Raw genomic sequence first — 15,165 nt, forward strand, 5'->3', positions numbered from 1 at the left:
CGCCCTGCTCTGTGCATGACGGGGTGGCGCCCCAACTCCCCAATCGGCCCTGCTCTGAGCCTGACCAGGGGCTGCACTTAGGGATTGGGCCTGCCCTCTGCCACCCGGGAGCAGGCCTAAGCCAGCAGGTCGTTATCTCCCGAGGGGTCCCAGACTGCGAGAGGGCACAGGCCGGTCTGGGGGACCCCCCTCCCCTCCCGAGTGCACAAATTTTTTGTGCACCGGGCCTATAGTATATATATAAAAGCCTAAGCGACTGACTGACTGAAGGACTGGTTGACTGGTTGCTATGACACTCACTGACCACAAGGGGGCAGGCGCTCAACACAGGAACTGTCCCCTGTGGTCAGTGTGCTCCCACAGCAGGAGTCCCACTCAGCTGACCTATGGGCACCAGGTGCAGGGCTCACGGCTGGCAGCCACAGCCCAGAGACCTCAGCTGAGGAGCAGTGAGCCTACCGAGTGGTGGTGGCAGGCACAGCAGGGCTGGGAAAAGCAGGAGTGACAGACAGGAGTGGCAGGCAGGAGCAGCAAGCCGGAGTGGCAGGCAGCATTGGACTGTTAGTTTCAGCCCGTTCCCTGCAGGCCACGCCGAGGGAGGGACCCCACCAGTGCACAAATCTGTGCACCAGGCATCTAGTAAAATATATATTAAAAAATAAAAACAAAATTATTATAGAATTTTTAAACATTAGAAAATTCATTTCAGGAGTCCTCTGGATTTCTAGACCACATTTGATAAACGGTTATTGACTCCATAATGTTTACTGTTAGGTGTCTATAATCTTTATAGAAAAATAACATTCAGAACTGCACTTTTTGACATTAATTAAGTGTTCTAGGTAATTCTAACAGGTACCTGTTGGTATAGCTGTTCTATATCAATGGCCCAACTAAAAGCCAGATTCAAGTGCCTGAAAATAGATCAAATCATTTTTTTAATGATTAAGAGCTCCACTTGTTTAATTACTCAGAGGCTGGATCACTGTAGCATGAGTGTGGTTGGAAGGGCTGCATCTAGTAAAGCCAATGTTGTCTGCACGTACCCCATTACCCCAAAAAAAGGAAACAAAAATTTCTCATTTGAAGTACATGCCACAGTTTGCGTCCTACAAAGTACATCTTTAACAAGCTGAGTGAATCCTTAACAGGGTTATTTATGGTTACCCACCTAGGCAGCTCTGTATGTCATGAGTACAATGATTTTAATATCATGTATGAGGCAGAGGTGCTGCTTTTGGAAGTAATTAGCCTAGTGCTTTAGCTGCTGTGTAAAACTGGTAAAGCAATTCTGCAGTAAGTATTGAAATGTTCAAATATCTTCACACCTCTGGAGTCAGTATTCTATTTGGAGTCAGGATTTCCTAGGGAAACATGTAAACTAGTATTTATAAATACCAAGTGTTTAGTATGGGATATAATTAAGGATATCTAAATAATGGAATATTGTGCCATTATTATATTTTGACATAATGTTAAGTAACAAAAGGAAAATATCAAATGGTGTATATAGTATATACTTTCATTGTACAAAAAAAAATGCATACAGATGCTCATAGTGGTTGTCTTGGGTAGTGAAATTTAAGAGTAATTTTCCCCTGTTTTATTTTTTATATAAATTTACAAGTTTTCCATAGTATTTCTTTTTCTTCTATGATGAAAATAGCCTTATTGCTTTTTATCCTACAACAACAAAAACACTTGCCAATACAACAAATTCAAACATAGCATGCAATAAAATCCATCTCTGCACACCCTGAGAGACCATTATTTTCGTGATCATTTTCATTAGCATTAATTTTTTTTGCATATAGACATGTTCTTATACAGTTATTTAAAAGGCATTTATAATACTTTATGGCAGGCAACTTTTTTCAATTAGATTTTGCTCCTTATCTTTCTTTTTTGCTTTTCTTCCACTTCTTCCTGTAATTTGACCTATTCTCCATGTAATCATCTAATATACAAATTTACAAATACACACTTCAAGACTATGTATGTGTAGGCTTGTGCTTACATATATGTTTATATTATGTATATACATAGGTATACATGCATGTAGCAGTTATGTGTCCATGTATACATATGTAAGTATATATTATCTGTACATATATATACTACATATTATACAGATCTGTATGAATATATGCAAAGTCATAATAACAAAATGAAATGGCTAATATTCAGCTGCTTTTGGTATACAAAATATTAATTTAAAGTCAACAGACTCATTGATTTTAAAAATTGGAAAATGATATTCGATGGTTTGGAGAAACCCCAATTTACTCAACCTTTTCTTCATTGATAAGCATTTTCTTTGTTGTTCTCAGAACCAATAATACCTCAGTAATCATAATTTTATATATATTCTGGATAACAAATGCTCTTATATATGAAGAATATATTTTTGTTAGGATATAGATTTTAACAGAATCATTTGCATATACCATTAACAAAGACAGATTTTAATAATATTTTTGATATTTGCAAAACTTTTCAATTTGTCTTGTCTTAGGCTAAAATTTTTCTTACATCCCTGAATAATAATAATAAAGATGATAGTGATTATGTTTGCCTTTTTCTTGATTTTTAACAACTGACTTTAGGGTTTATCCATTGATATTGGTTCTGCTGTTTTTTGTCAGACTTTAGATAGTTCACTAATTTTCTCATCTTTCTAGTTTATGTAAATCTGTTATTTGGAATAGTTACTACAAATTGTCAGATATCTTTTAAGCATCTATTGTGTTAGAATATTATTCTTATAAAATAGCATTTGTAATTCACAAACATGTTAGGAGGCATATAGTGTGAAAACTCATGAATAAAATCACTTAAAAATAAGAAACATTACCCATAATTTGAATTTATATTACCATTGTTCACTATCCTTTTTGTCCCTTATTCTTACGTGCAAAATTTTTCTAGAATTGCATATTCAATATTCCCTTAAATTTTAAGATATTTAATTTCAACACACACAATGCATCTACTTAAACAAATGTTATATATTTTTACTGGTTTTTGAGCTTTATAAAGATGGCATTATACTATATATTTTGGGAAATAAATATGTCCACCCCTTACCACATTGAAATTCTACTCTTAGATATACACCAAAGAGATGCTCATAAATATGTGTACAGGAGTCATGTCTAATCATCAGCACTGTGTATAATGGCATTTATCTGGAAAGAATCTGAATGTTCAATAACAGACTAGGTGAGTATATTATGGTATATTCACACAATGTAATATTATAGATTGTTACAAAATAAATGAACACTAGGTATTTCCAGTAACATGGATGAGTCTTTAAAATATAATTTTATTAGAAAAAAAGTGTCATAAAAAGGCTGCATCCATTGTCTCTGCTCCTATAATAAGATATTGAGATCGATCAAGAATCATTTTGATTGTTTTATTAGTGTAGTTGAAACATCTTTTTTGTGTTTTAAATAAATCCCACTTGGTCATAGTGTAGAATTCAATTGCTATTCTTTTCTAAATTAATAATATCTTCTTGATATATAATTCAAATGCCATAAAATTCCTCATATAAAGTATGTAAGTCAGTGTCTTTTAATATAGTCACAGAGTTATGCAACCACTACCAATAACTAATTTTTGAATATTTTTATCACCTAAAAAAACAACAACACCTGAATCCATTAAGCAGTCACTCCCAATAATTCCTTTTCCTCAACCGCTGGCAAATACTAAGCTACTTTTTGTCTCTATGGTTTGCCTATTCTGGATACTTCATATTAATCAAATCATATAATATGTGGATTTTTGTATCTTACATCTTTCAGTAAGCAATGTTTTCAAGATTCATCCATATTTTGGCATTTATCAGTACCTTATTTTTCTCTATGGTGAATAATATTCCACTTCATGTACATACACACACCCCATGTTTGTTTATCAGTTCATCATTTAACAGAACTTGGGTTGTTTTCACTCTTTAATTATAATGAGTGATGTTGCAATGGATATTTCTGTATAAGTTATTGTTTGAATATATACTTTTAATTCTCTTGGGTATGCACCTATGAGTGGAGTTGATGGGTCATATGAAAATTCTATATTTAACTATTTTAGTAACTACCAAACTGTTTTACATAGTCACCTGCCATATTTTACATCATCACCAGAAATGTATTACTGTTCCAATGTCTCTACATTCTCACCAGCACTTGTTAGCTGATTTTTTGATTCTAGTTTTTCTGCTGGGTTTTCAGGGGTATCACGTTTTGGTTTGAGTTTGCATTTTTCTGATGGCTGATGATGTTGAGCATCTTTCTGTGTGCTTATTTGCCATTTGTGTATCTTCTCTGCAGAAATATTTATTCAGGTCCTCTGCCCATTTTTAAATTGGGTTTTATTTTTTCTTGATGTATTTTGCATATTATAATATTTATTTTAGAATTTTCATATGTTCTCACATGAGTTGAATGATGCTTTTGTTATTTGTCTATTATCTACATCTAGTAATGCTACTTTATAAAATATATTTGGGAGCTGTATTTTATTTTTACTCCAATGTGAAAACATGTAAGATTATAGGCTTTTTAACAATTAGATAAACTTGACTATAAAGTCAAGTGATCTTGAAGTCTTTGAAAATATAGATTTTTTTTCACTTTTCCAAACTCTTCTAAATATAGATTTTTAAAAGTATTTTTACTTCTTTTATGCACAATTATAGTAATTAATGTTTTGAAAAATTATACATTTCCTAAGCATTTGCACATATTACTTATAGTGTCCCATGTAATTATTTTAATATTTTAGTATCTATGATTATGCCTTTTCCCATTCCTACTTGTATTGGTCTTTTTTTCCTCCTTTGCATTTCTTAGGCTTCTAATAGATCCAGTACTTTTGTTCTTGTCTTTTTATTTATAATTCACAAATTTTGGCCTTTAAATTGATTCTATCTTCCTGGTTTCTCGTTTAATTTAATAAGTATTTTTCATTTCTTAAGAAGAAGACAAAAGCTTTCATTTAAATGTTTACATCTTTTACAATATATCCTTATTGCTAACAGTGACATAATCCTATGTTTCTCAGTATTGTTGAATGGTTTAGTTGTGTTTGCAAACTTGTGCAAGTTTACTGACCATGTGTTTTTTTATATGCAATCTCATATGAACTTGCTTTCTAATCTGCAAAGAAGGCATTATTTTTGCCATTATATGAGGAAAATGAGGTCAACATCATACTTAAATTTATCAAATGTAAGAGAGGACTAAAACTTATATTTTCTGACTTTTGTTGATTACTTCCCCCGACCCTGTGTTATATTTTAAAATCCAGAGCATTTAAATATTTTAACCACTGTAGAGGGTTAATTTTTGCCAGTGATGGTCCTGATGTTTGTAGATGTGTTTTATACTGTGTACTGTCTATGAATGTTGTTATGGAAGAATCTACACTAATAAAAGAGAAATATGCAAATTGACCCTACCTTCATGATGCCCACCAGCCAATCAGGAGTGACTATGCAAATTAACCCAACAAAGATGGTGGGTTAATTTGCATATGCAGGCGCTGAGTGGCCGGGGGCGTTCTGCACCGCCCCAGTCACTCCAGGCCTTTGGGCAGCATGGGAAGGCTGAAAGGCGGCTCTGGGCTGGAGCGAAGGTGGTGATGGCAGCCAGGGGAAGGAAGGCCCATTCTTGCATGAATCTTCGTGCATCGGGCCTCTAGTATTTTAATATAAATAGGCTGGGGAGGGTTGTGGGGGGGTAAGAGATCAACTGAAGGACTTGTATGCATGCATATAAGCATAACCAATGGACACAAGACACTGGGGGATAGGAGAGGCCGGGGGAAGGTCAAGGGTGGGGGGGGGGGAAGGAGACATAGGTAATACTCTTTGTAATACTTTAAGCAATAAAACAAAAATAAAAATAAATAAATAAATAAATAAGCCCTGAAAGTAAGGATGACTTTGACGGCATGCATAAACTGTGTGTTTTTAATGTGGTGTGTGTGTGTGTGTGTATGTGTGTGTGTATGTGTGTGTGAGAGAGAGAGAGAGAGAAAACTCAATAATTTTTTTTTTTACTGCTAAAGTTATCTCACACCCTTTTATAAGGAAGAGAAACATTTTTGTCTCTGAGTTTGAGACTTGTTCAGTTTCCCTATGTTTTTTTTTTTTTTTCTTATTCAATCTGAAAAGTGACGAAGATGTGTGATTTTGTACTAGGAAATTGCTGGGGCAGTTGTCTCACCTTACCAGATGTTGTCTAGAGTTTGACTCATACTTCTTGGATACTGTGTTTAAAATCTCACGTGAGCAATTACATTGAAGGCTTGCCTTTTTTTTTTTTTTTTGGTATTTGTTAACATGGAGAACATTGTAAGAACTACTATTTCTCCTCATCTGCATATGCTATAAGCAAAGAAGCAGGAAACCCTACTATTTGAGTCACTACCAATGAACTAGACAAAAGAATGTGTAATCAATTATGGGTACCAATGTGTGCATTATTGGGATTTAAACAGGTTTATTCCATCTGCTCTAATTATTACAAATCTGTCCTAAATGACAAAACAATATTGACAGCTATTTTTCAGCCAATGATGTTATGGAGTAGGTCAGGTTCTCCTCTGTGTGGCCTTAGTTCACCATTTTCATGACTGATGATCCGCTTGTGATGGCGTAAAATTGGACTAACTAGACTAAGTCTTATGTACAAAGAGTGTCTGGGAGCCAACATGTTTATGTTTTATAGCTCTTCTTACTGTGCTTTCTCCTCCAATATTTTGTACTTTTCTTCTGAGTCCCAATAGTTCAATCTGTTCTAACACCTGCCCTGGACAAGGCTCAGCACCACTCTTGCCTTTGGTCTTTGGCAAACAGTGACCATAGCTTTGAAATTCTGTCCTTACTGATGCATGTTGCCAACTCTCTCCCAGGAAAGAACTCGCTGACGGCTTAGAAGGCAGATGGTGGAGGCCTCTGATGACTTAGAGTTGACAAATGTCCTCCATGTGCCACAGCATTGATTTCTTATTGATAATATCATTAATTATGGAAGTAGGGGATGGTAACATGAAAACTCAAAAAGAATGGAGAGGCGAATAAAAATGATCAGTTTAGCATAGGAGGGTGCTATACTGGATAAGTAACTAGTCTTTGTTGAGGGACTGCTATTGATTTCCTGACAAGGGTTAAATGGGAAAACTGAGGAATAGAGAGTCCACAGGACAAGGGAGTGTTAGGATTCAAGTAGAGCTTCTGGCTCCCAAATCCACAATCTTTTATTCCAAAATACTGCCGTAAAAGTGCAGGTTTTCTTTAAACAAAACTGGTTATCGTGTTTATTCCAACTCTGATCATTTTCCACTGCCTCTGCCTAACTCTGGCATCTATATTATCACCCACATTTACCTCATGGCCTGGGGGACTTAAGCACTCCTGGGGTTTCTGCAGCCTGAGTCATCAGAATCCTTTTCAATTGGATTTTGAAGGAAGTGATGTCAATAATATATCTGTTCCCTGTTTGTATCATGTTTTTCACAGTCTTCATTATGGTTTCTTGCCTTTCAGAGAGTTTTGAGCTTTAGGATTCTCTCAGTGAGCAGATAAATCGCGCTGGCCCTTTCTGGTTATATATCCACATGGTGGCTACGAAAGGAAGGAATAAAACCGATATAACAACTGTTCATGGTTTTCCTCCTCGAGCAGGTTATTGGAAAGCTGGCTGCTATTTCTAATGTTTATAGAATAATTCATTTTCTGTGCTTTGTTCTCAAAGAGAGATCACACACAGCATATCTTGAGTGATAAATAGGAAATTGATAGAAACAGGAATGTGTATGAATAGAGGCTCAGGTTTATGCCATTTTTTTTTCCAAAGAGTAAGTTGAAACTCCCCATATAAACCACGTATCATTTGAGATGTAGGATCAAGACACGTGGATATACTAATGTTAAAACAAAAATCAAATAAGGAAGAATCAGGAATTCTGGATGTGACTTGTGTGTATCACACTGTTGCCATGTGTCTTAGGTAAACCTTCCTATTGGTGTAAGCCTGAATTTTCTCATCTGGGAAATGGGTATAAAAATTCTCCTAGTGTTAAAGTACAATATGATGATCCTTAAGTTACCTTGAAGTCCTAATACTCTTTCTAAACCATAGGTCTGTGCTGTCCAGAGTACTGGCTACTAGGTAAGCATTTGAAATATGACTAGTGCAGACGAGCAACTTTTTATTTTTATAAATTTTAAGTTTTTAATTGAAATGTCAAATATATTTGATATTTTCCTTTGGCCCAACTTTGTTTTGGTAGGACAGCACTTCACTTTAACCATCACATTATGTTAAGTAAGACATTATCAGTGTTGTAGGGTGACTGTTGACTTCTTATCATCCTCCGTATCTCATTAATAAATGTTCCATATTGAGTGCATGTTGAAATGATAGTATTTTAGATATTTGAATTAAAATATAGTATTGAAATTAACTCAATTAAAAATATTATTGATTTTGGAAAGGAATGGAGAGGGAGATAGAAACATCATGATGAGAGAGGATCATTGATTGCCTCCTCCTGCACTGGTGATTGAGCCTGCAACTAGGGCATGTGCCCTGACCAGGAATCTAACCATGATCTCCTGGTTCATAGGTCGACACTCAACCACTGAGCCATGCCAGCCCAGTGAAATTAACTCCTCTTTTTTAAACTTTTTTCATGTGTCTTCTAGGAAATTGGAAGCTTTACACATGGCTCATGTTATATTTCTATTGGACAGCGCTACTCTAGACAGAACAGGAGCTGCCTCCACACCAAGGCTGACATCTGCAGCCCGGAGGACAGCTGCATAGCTGTCTGGAGAGTTGTAGGAAGGTCAGGCCAGGCAAGCTGTGCTGTGTTTATGACAAGGCTGGAGTTCGTCCCTTACTGTGCCCCGGTCCTTCCTGAGGGGCTCTCAGGTAGCAGACAGCATTTACAACTTGAGTATAAATCCAGTCGTGTAAAATCTACTATTCTCAGCCAGGTAGACCCTGCAAATAATGTCTACTTCAGATGGTTTCTCTACTTCTATGAGTCTCTATATATTAGTTCTTCACTTACCCAATCTAGTTCTAAATTTTGGATTTTCTTTCATGGCTATGACACTTGGCTCTTTTTTTCCCCGTTTTTTTTTTTTTTTTAATCTTCACCCAGGTGTTTTGTTTTTTTATTGTTGATTTTTAGAGAGAGAGAAAGGAAGAGAGAGAAAATCATCGATTCTTTGTGAGAGAGAAACATCTATTGGTTGCCCTCCTTTTGTCCCAAGCCAGGGATCAAACCATAACCTAGGTATGTGCCCTGATCGAGAACTGAACCCGCAACCTTTGGGTGTATGGGATGATGCTCCAACCAACTGGCCAGGGCTCCTATTTTTGACATCCAGCAATTGCTCTTTGAACCCTCCTCACCTCCAAATTTTTCTTTGATTTCAACTTGAATACTAGTATAATGAACACTGTCTCATCACTGGGAGACATGTCTATATCCCTTGCCTGATGCTGGATCCAGGAAGCATTTAGCTGAATTTTTCTCTTGCCAAAGCCATATTGAATTCACGAATACCATAACTTCTGACTGTTTTTTTTTTAAATTGTGAGCATGCTTGTTCCATGAGAGCTTTGTGAGAACAGGGACCTGTGCATCCTCCAGGGTTTAGAGCAGCAGGCTGGCACATAAATGTCCAATAAATATTTTGACAGAGTAACTTGAAGTTAGGGTGCTTTTACTCAAGTTCATTTAACTTTTCTTGTGATAATGCCATCGGAATAATACCTCCTATTTGTCAAGGGCTTTGCAGATTATAAATACATTCAGATCCATTGATCCTCCCCTGAGCTCCATGCAGGGACTATTATTTCATGTTCTCCGATGTAGGGGCAGAAGCTCAGAGAGGTGAGTAAACAGCGGGAGCTCATGTCTTTTGATCACAAGGCCTGTTTACTTTCTTCAACTTCTACAGCTTCTCCCCCTGTCTGACTCCAATTTTTGTGCATAAGTGAATGAACTTGCAGGGTGCCTTTGTAATTCTTGTCTTAATGAACTTGATTCTCATCATGATGTACCATTAATAGGTATTGGGAAACTTGATTTTCAAATGTTCTGATTCTCTCTTTTTCTATCTTTTCCCTAGTCAGGTAGGTTTGATCATTCTTCTGCTTTTCCTCTGACTGTCAGAGAGAATATATACTACTCTAATTTTTATTGGAATGAGTTTTTATTTATTTTAAACTTATCCTTCCACTAGCTCATAGCAGAAATTCCAAAGTCATGATTATCTTTGTTTCTTTTTTTGTTTTATCCCCAGGCTGCCACCAGATACTACTGATTCCCCTCTTAAATCTCTCCTCTCTGCAGACTCTATGGCTGTCACCTTCGGTAGTTCTTGCTTTGATTATTTCAATATGGTGGGATTTAGAGTTAAGAAAAAATTTTCATAATAAACAGGTGTTTTTTTTTAAATTGTTAATACATTTTCTTAAGAAATGAGATAAAGCCCAGCCAGTGTGGCTCAGTGGTTGAGCATCGACCTATGAACCAAGAAGTCACAGTTCCATTTCAGGTCAGGGCACATGCCTGGGTTGCTGGCTCTATCCCCAGTGTGGGGCATGCAGGAGGCAGCCGATCATTGATTTTCTCTCATCATTGATGTTTCTGTCTCTCTCTCCCTCTCCCTTTCTCTCTGAAATCAATAAAAATATATATTTTTTAAAAAGAAATGAGATAAAACCTCCTTGTCATACTGACATTAGGACATGACCGTTTAGGACTATCTGTCTTCTAAGGCCTCCTGAATGATTTTCCTGTTTGTAACCAATCCTCCTCCAGTCTTTGCTAACCTGTGTCTCCAATGTGAGCTTTCCAAAATAGAAATGTGATTATGACAGGCTCTTGCTGAAAAGCCTTTGGATGATTTCCCACTATCTATGTGATGGTGACTAACGTCACATAGGATTTAAATCAAGGTCTTTCATTGAGGAATTCCATGGACCTTATAAACTCATCTATTCCTCTCCTCACTCCTCCATAAGCCCTGCACTCCACCTGCCTGGACCACCTCGGTGTTTCCTAAATGCTGTGCACTCTATCCTGCATCCAGGTGTTTTACACATGGCATTTCCTGGGCCTTGTCGTGCTCTTTTATCTCCATCAGGTAAAACTCTATTTGCCTTTCAAGGCCCTGCTTAGATGTCTCATCTATGCCATTTCTCTAATTTTCATCTCTATCCCACAGGTAGCTCCCCTTCATCTCTTTGAAAACATCTTGCATCATCTCCTCAGCTTTAAGATTTCAAATATGTTGTAATTATTTGTCTATTTCTCCTCCACTGGACTATGAAATTTCTATTTGGGGACCATGTCATTTCTCTGTATGTCTTTTGTGCTTTCTTCTCACTCACAGTAGCCTTTCAGTAAATGATTGATGACTGAATGAAAGTTGGAATTCTGAGTTTTCCCCTAAGTGGATACATCAAAATCTCAAACCATCTGGTTAGTTCAGGGCCATCAGTATGTCAGAATCTCATAATACAAATATCCTAATATGATGAGATGGGTTGAAAACTAATTTAAAAAATCATACTGATGCATGTGTTAAAATACGTGTTGTTAGTGCAGCATGCTGTCTTAAAATAATATTTTTTAGAAAGGTCAACACCCAAAGAGGGTTGGATTATTATCCTTTAAAGAATTGTCAATTTGGTTGTCATTTGCTAATTGACAAGTTTATTCTCCAACATTCTCAGAATACTGAAGACAGCCTGATCATTGTGATCCAGACACTCAGAATCTCAGTGCGGCTGTTGTTCAGCAATGTAATGCCCCTGGTTCCCCCAACAATTCATAGGTCCACACTCACCCCACGTCATGGCACTCAGTATGGTTGGGATGACGTGTCTGTGATTTTCTGGCCTAATTGGTCCTAAGACACTTAAGAAAACAATGTGACATTATGACTTATGCTTTTAGTAGGAGCCACTATTTAAGACAGTTGATGTAGAATCTGGAGAAAAATTTCCTGGGCTTTACTCCGGCTTTGATGTGTTCTCACTGTGTGATTTGGGACTTCTGTTTCTCATCAGGAATGGGAAAAACACTTTATGAGGTTGGTGGGGGGGATTTGAGAAGATAATATATGCAAAGTACACAAATAGTGATTACCTCAAAACATCTTGCAACTTAAGTCCATTAAAATCTGAAGCTCTAGAGAGAGATGTTAGATCCACTCATATTTCCTACCATGTAACCCTATCCTTTACAGCCTAGCATGGATGAAGTCAATAAGTAGCTGTCAGCGGTTGCCAACTTTTCGGACCTCATGGACCACCAGTGGTCCGCGGACCACCGGTTGGTGACTGCTGGAATAGATGCCATGGTTTTAGGATTATGGCTAGGCAGACAATAGACTAGGGGTCCTTTCATTTACTCGGCTGTCAGTCTATCTTGCCCAAGAAAGAAAAGCAAGAAGAAAGGACAGGGATTATCACATCATATATTATACACATTATTTTTTAGGTACTCTGTTAGGTGAGATTATACTATGTGTATGTAATCTTCATTCTATTGATGTAATATATTCCCCATACTTTAAACATAAAGAATCAGGATCATACTCTTACACATCTAAAAGACTTGTTCAGTGGGATATAAGGGGTCAATGGAGAAAAAAATAAAGGGACATAAGTAATACTTTCAATAGTAAAGATTTTTAAAAACTTGTTCAAGGTCATAATTTGGAGGAAGCAAAGTCAGGATTCAAACACAGGACTGCTAAATTCTTTCCATCAATTCACAATGCCTGGGACATCCTGATCAAAATGTATCTTCAGTTTTTTAAGCAATATTTTTTTCTTCTTCATTGAATATCTTCGCTTCATATAAAAGAAAAGCATATTACAATAAAATGTTTGGATTTATATTACTTTTGTGAATGGGGAGAACCTGAATCTGAAAAATTGATGTTTTTTAAAAAAATTTTACCCTCCTGAGACATCTGGCAGAAACAAAAGCTCATTCTTTCTGGAGGAACTCAGGTCTTACCAGGTTCTCACAGGTGTAGCTCCATTGAACACAATCGTCCAACTCAAAAATCTCTAAATAATGTGAATGGGAGTCAGAAAAATAATAAACTTAATAACTTGCTCAAGGGTTTCAAAAAAGAGAACTGTTGGAACCCAACAGATATTTCAGGCATTAAAACATGGTATTAAATTTGTTGGATTCAGCTTAGATGTTTTTTAAGGTACCTCACATCTTTTCTGAGAATAGAAGAACGGCTAAAATTAATGATAAAAGTATACAACTTCTGAAGTTAGTAAAAAGAACCACAGAATGAAAAACAAAGAGGAAATCAATGAGGAAAGTAATAAAGATAGCCAAAGTAAGTAAAACTAGAAATGAAAATGGAGGATCATCCAAAGCTAAAGTTATTTCTTAGAAAAGATCCATTATGTAAACAAAACCCTCATGGCACTAATCAAGGAGAAGGAGACAAGGCACAAATAGTCATTATTAGGAATAAAATGGGGGACTTAAGTGTAAGTACTGATACAACAACTTATTTCTAAAAATAAAAACATAATATTTTAGGTACATTTTCTTTTGCTTTTTAAAATGGAATTTATTAAGTGACATTGGTTAATAAAACCTTACATGTTTCAAATGTACAGCTCCATAAAACATCATCTGCACACTGCATCATGCACTCACCACTCAAAGTCAAGTATCTTTCCAACCCCTTTGATTCCTCCTTTGTCCTCTTTCATCACCCCCCACCCCCTTTCCCTCTGGCTATTACCGTAGTTGTATATATGTATATATTAGAGGTCTGATGCACAAAATTCATGCAAGGGGCTTGGCCCTCACAGCTGCAGCAGCTGCCTTGGCCCTCACAGCCCCAGCTTCATCCAGGTCGTCCAGCTGTCTGGTCTAATTAGCATATTATGCTTTTATTATATATATTTTTTTTTTCTTAATCTCTTGACCTATTTTTCACCCAGCCTATCAAACTCCCTCCCCTCTGACAGCTGTCAGCCTGTTCTATGTATTTATAGTTCTGATTCTATTTTGTATGTTACATCATTTTTCTAATTATATTCCACATTTAAGTGGGATGATATGATATTTGTCTTTTCATGACTGGCTTATTTCACTTAGCTAATAATTTCCAGTTCCACCCATGCTATAGCAAAAGGTAGGGTTTTATTATTTTTTATGGCCAAGTAGTAGTCCATTGTGTAAATGGCAAATAAAAAAAATGTTTCTGTTAAAATTTGTAAACTTTGATGAAATATACATATTTTAGAATAATATAATTTACCAAAATTAGTCAAGCAGAAATGTAAAAATTGAGTAGATATATAACAATTAAATTTTTCAATTAGTTAAAACTATCCACATAGATATTGCAACCTAAGCATAAACATTATACAACAAAGTCAATTGAACATCCAGGAAATATATAATACTGATATTTACAAAATATTCCAGGTAATACAAAAGGGGTAAACTTTGCACTTTCACTTAATATATATAGTATATATGTATTCACAAACTAGTAAGAATCAATTTAGTAAAGGAAAATCATAGCCAGTTCAATATCACTTTGATGAAAAATTCTTTTGAGAACAAATATAAGGAAAACAACCTTAAAATAGATTGTGTTTTAAAAACATCATGGACAGGTTGCTTTTATCTTACAAATTCAAGATTGGTTTAGCAATACCTAACATATCAATACAATTCATTATATTAAATGAGACAGGGAGAGAAATATATTGAATCATGTCAAATAGAAAAAGCTTTCAATAAAATTTATTCACTGTGTTATAGAAAGAAAATCTTAGCAACTGAAATATGGGACCTATACTAAAACCTATATCAAGCCTCAAATTTAATGGTGAATCAATAGAAACTACCCCTTAAAAAACACAATAAAGCAAAAGATTGAAAATCATTTCATATGAGCCAAAATTAACTTCTGTTCATCAAAGAAACCATCTCCTGGAAAAAGTGAAATTATAAAGCTGCATGCCTGGAGACCAGATATGTGTAATAGAAATAAACCAACAAAGGTTTTATGTAGAACATATAAATAACTTTTAAAATCTATATGAAAAAGGCAAACAATGTAGG

General features: G+C 35.9%; 1 protein-coding gene and 1 pseudogene across 2 annotated transcripts in view; both read left to right on the forward strand.

Annotated features, from left to right (window-relative positions):
- The window catches only part of LOC102252115, a 70,851-nt pseudogene extending 62,005 nt beyond the window's left edge, over nt 1-8,846 (forward strand).
- The window catches only part of NELL1 (neural EGFL like 1), a 731,583-nt gene that overhangs the window by 652,678 nt on the left and 63,740 nt on the right, over nt 1-15,165 (forward strand). The window lies entirely within an intron of this gene.

This window comes from Myotis brandtii, unplaced genomic scaffold (genome assembly GCF_000412655.1).
Source record: "Myotis brandtii unplaced genomic scaffold, ASM41265v1 scaffold293, whole genome shotgun sequence".
NCBI lineage: Eukaryota > Metazoa > Chordata > Mammalia > Chiroptera > Vespertilionidae > Myotis > Myotis brandtii.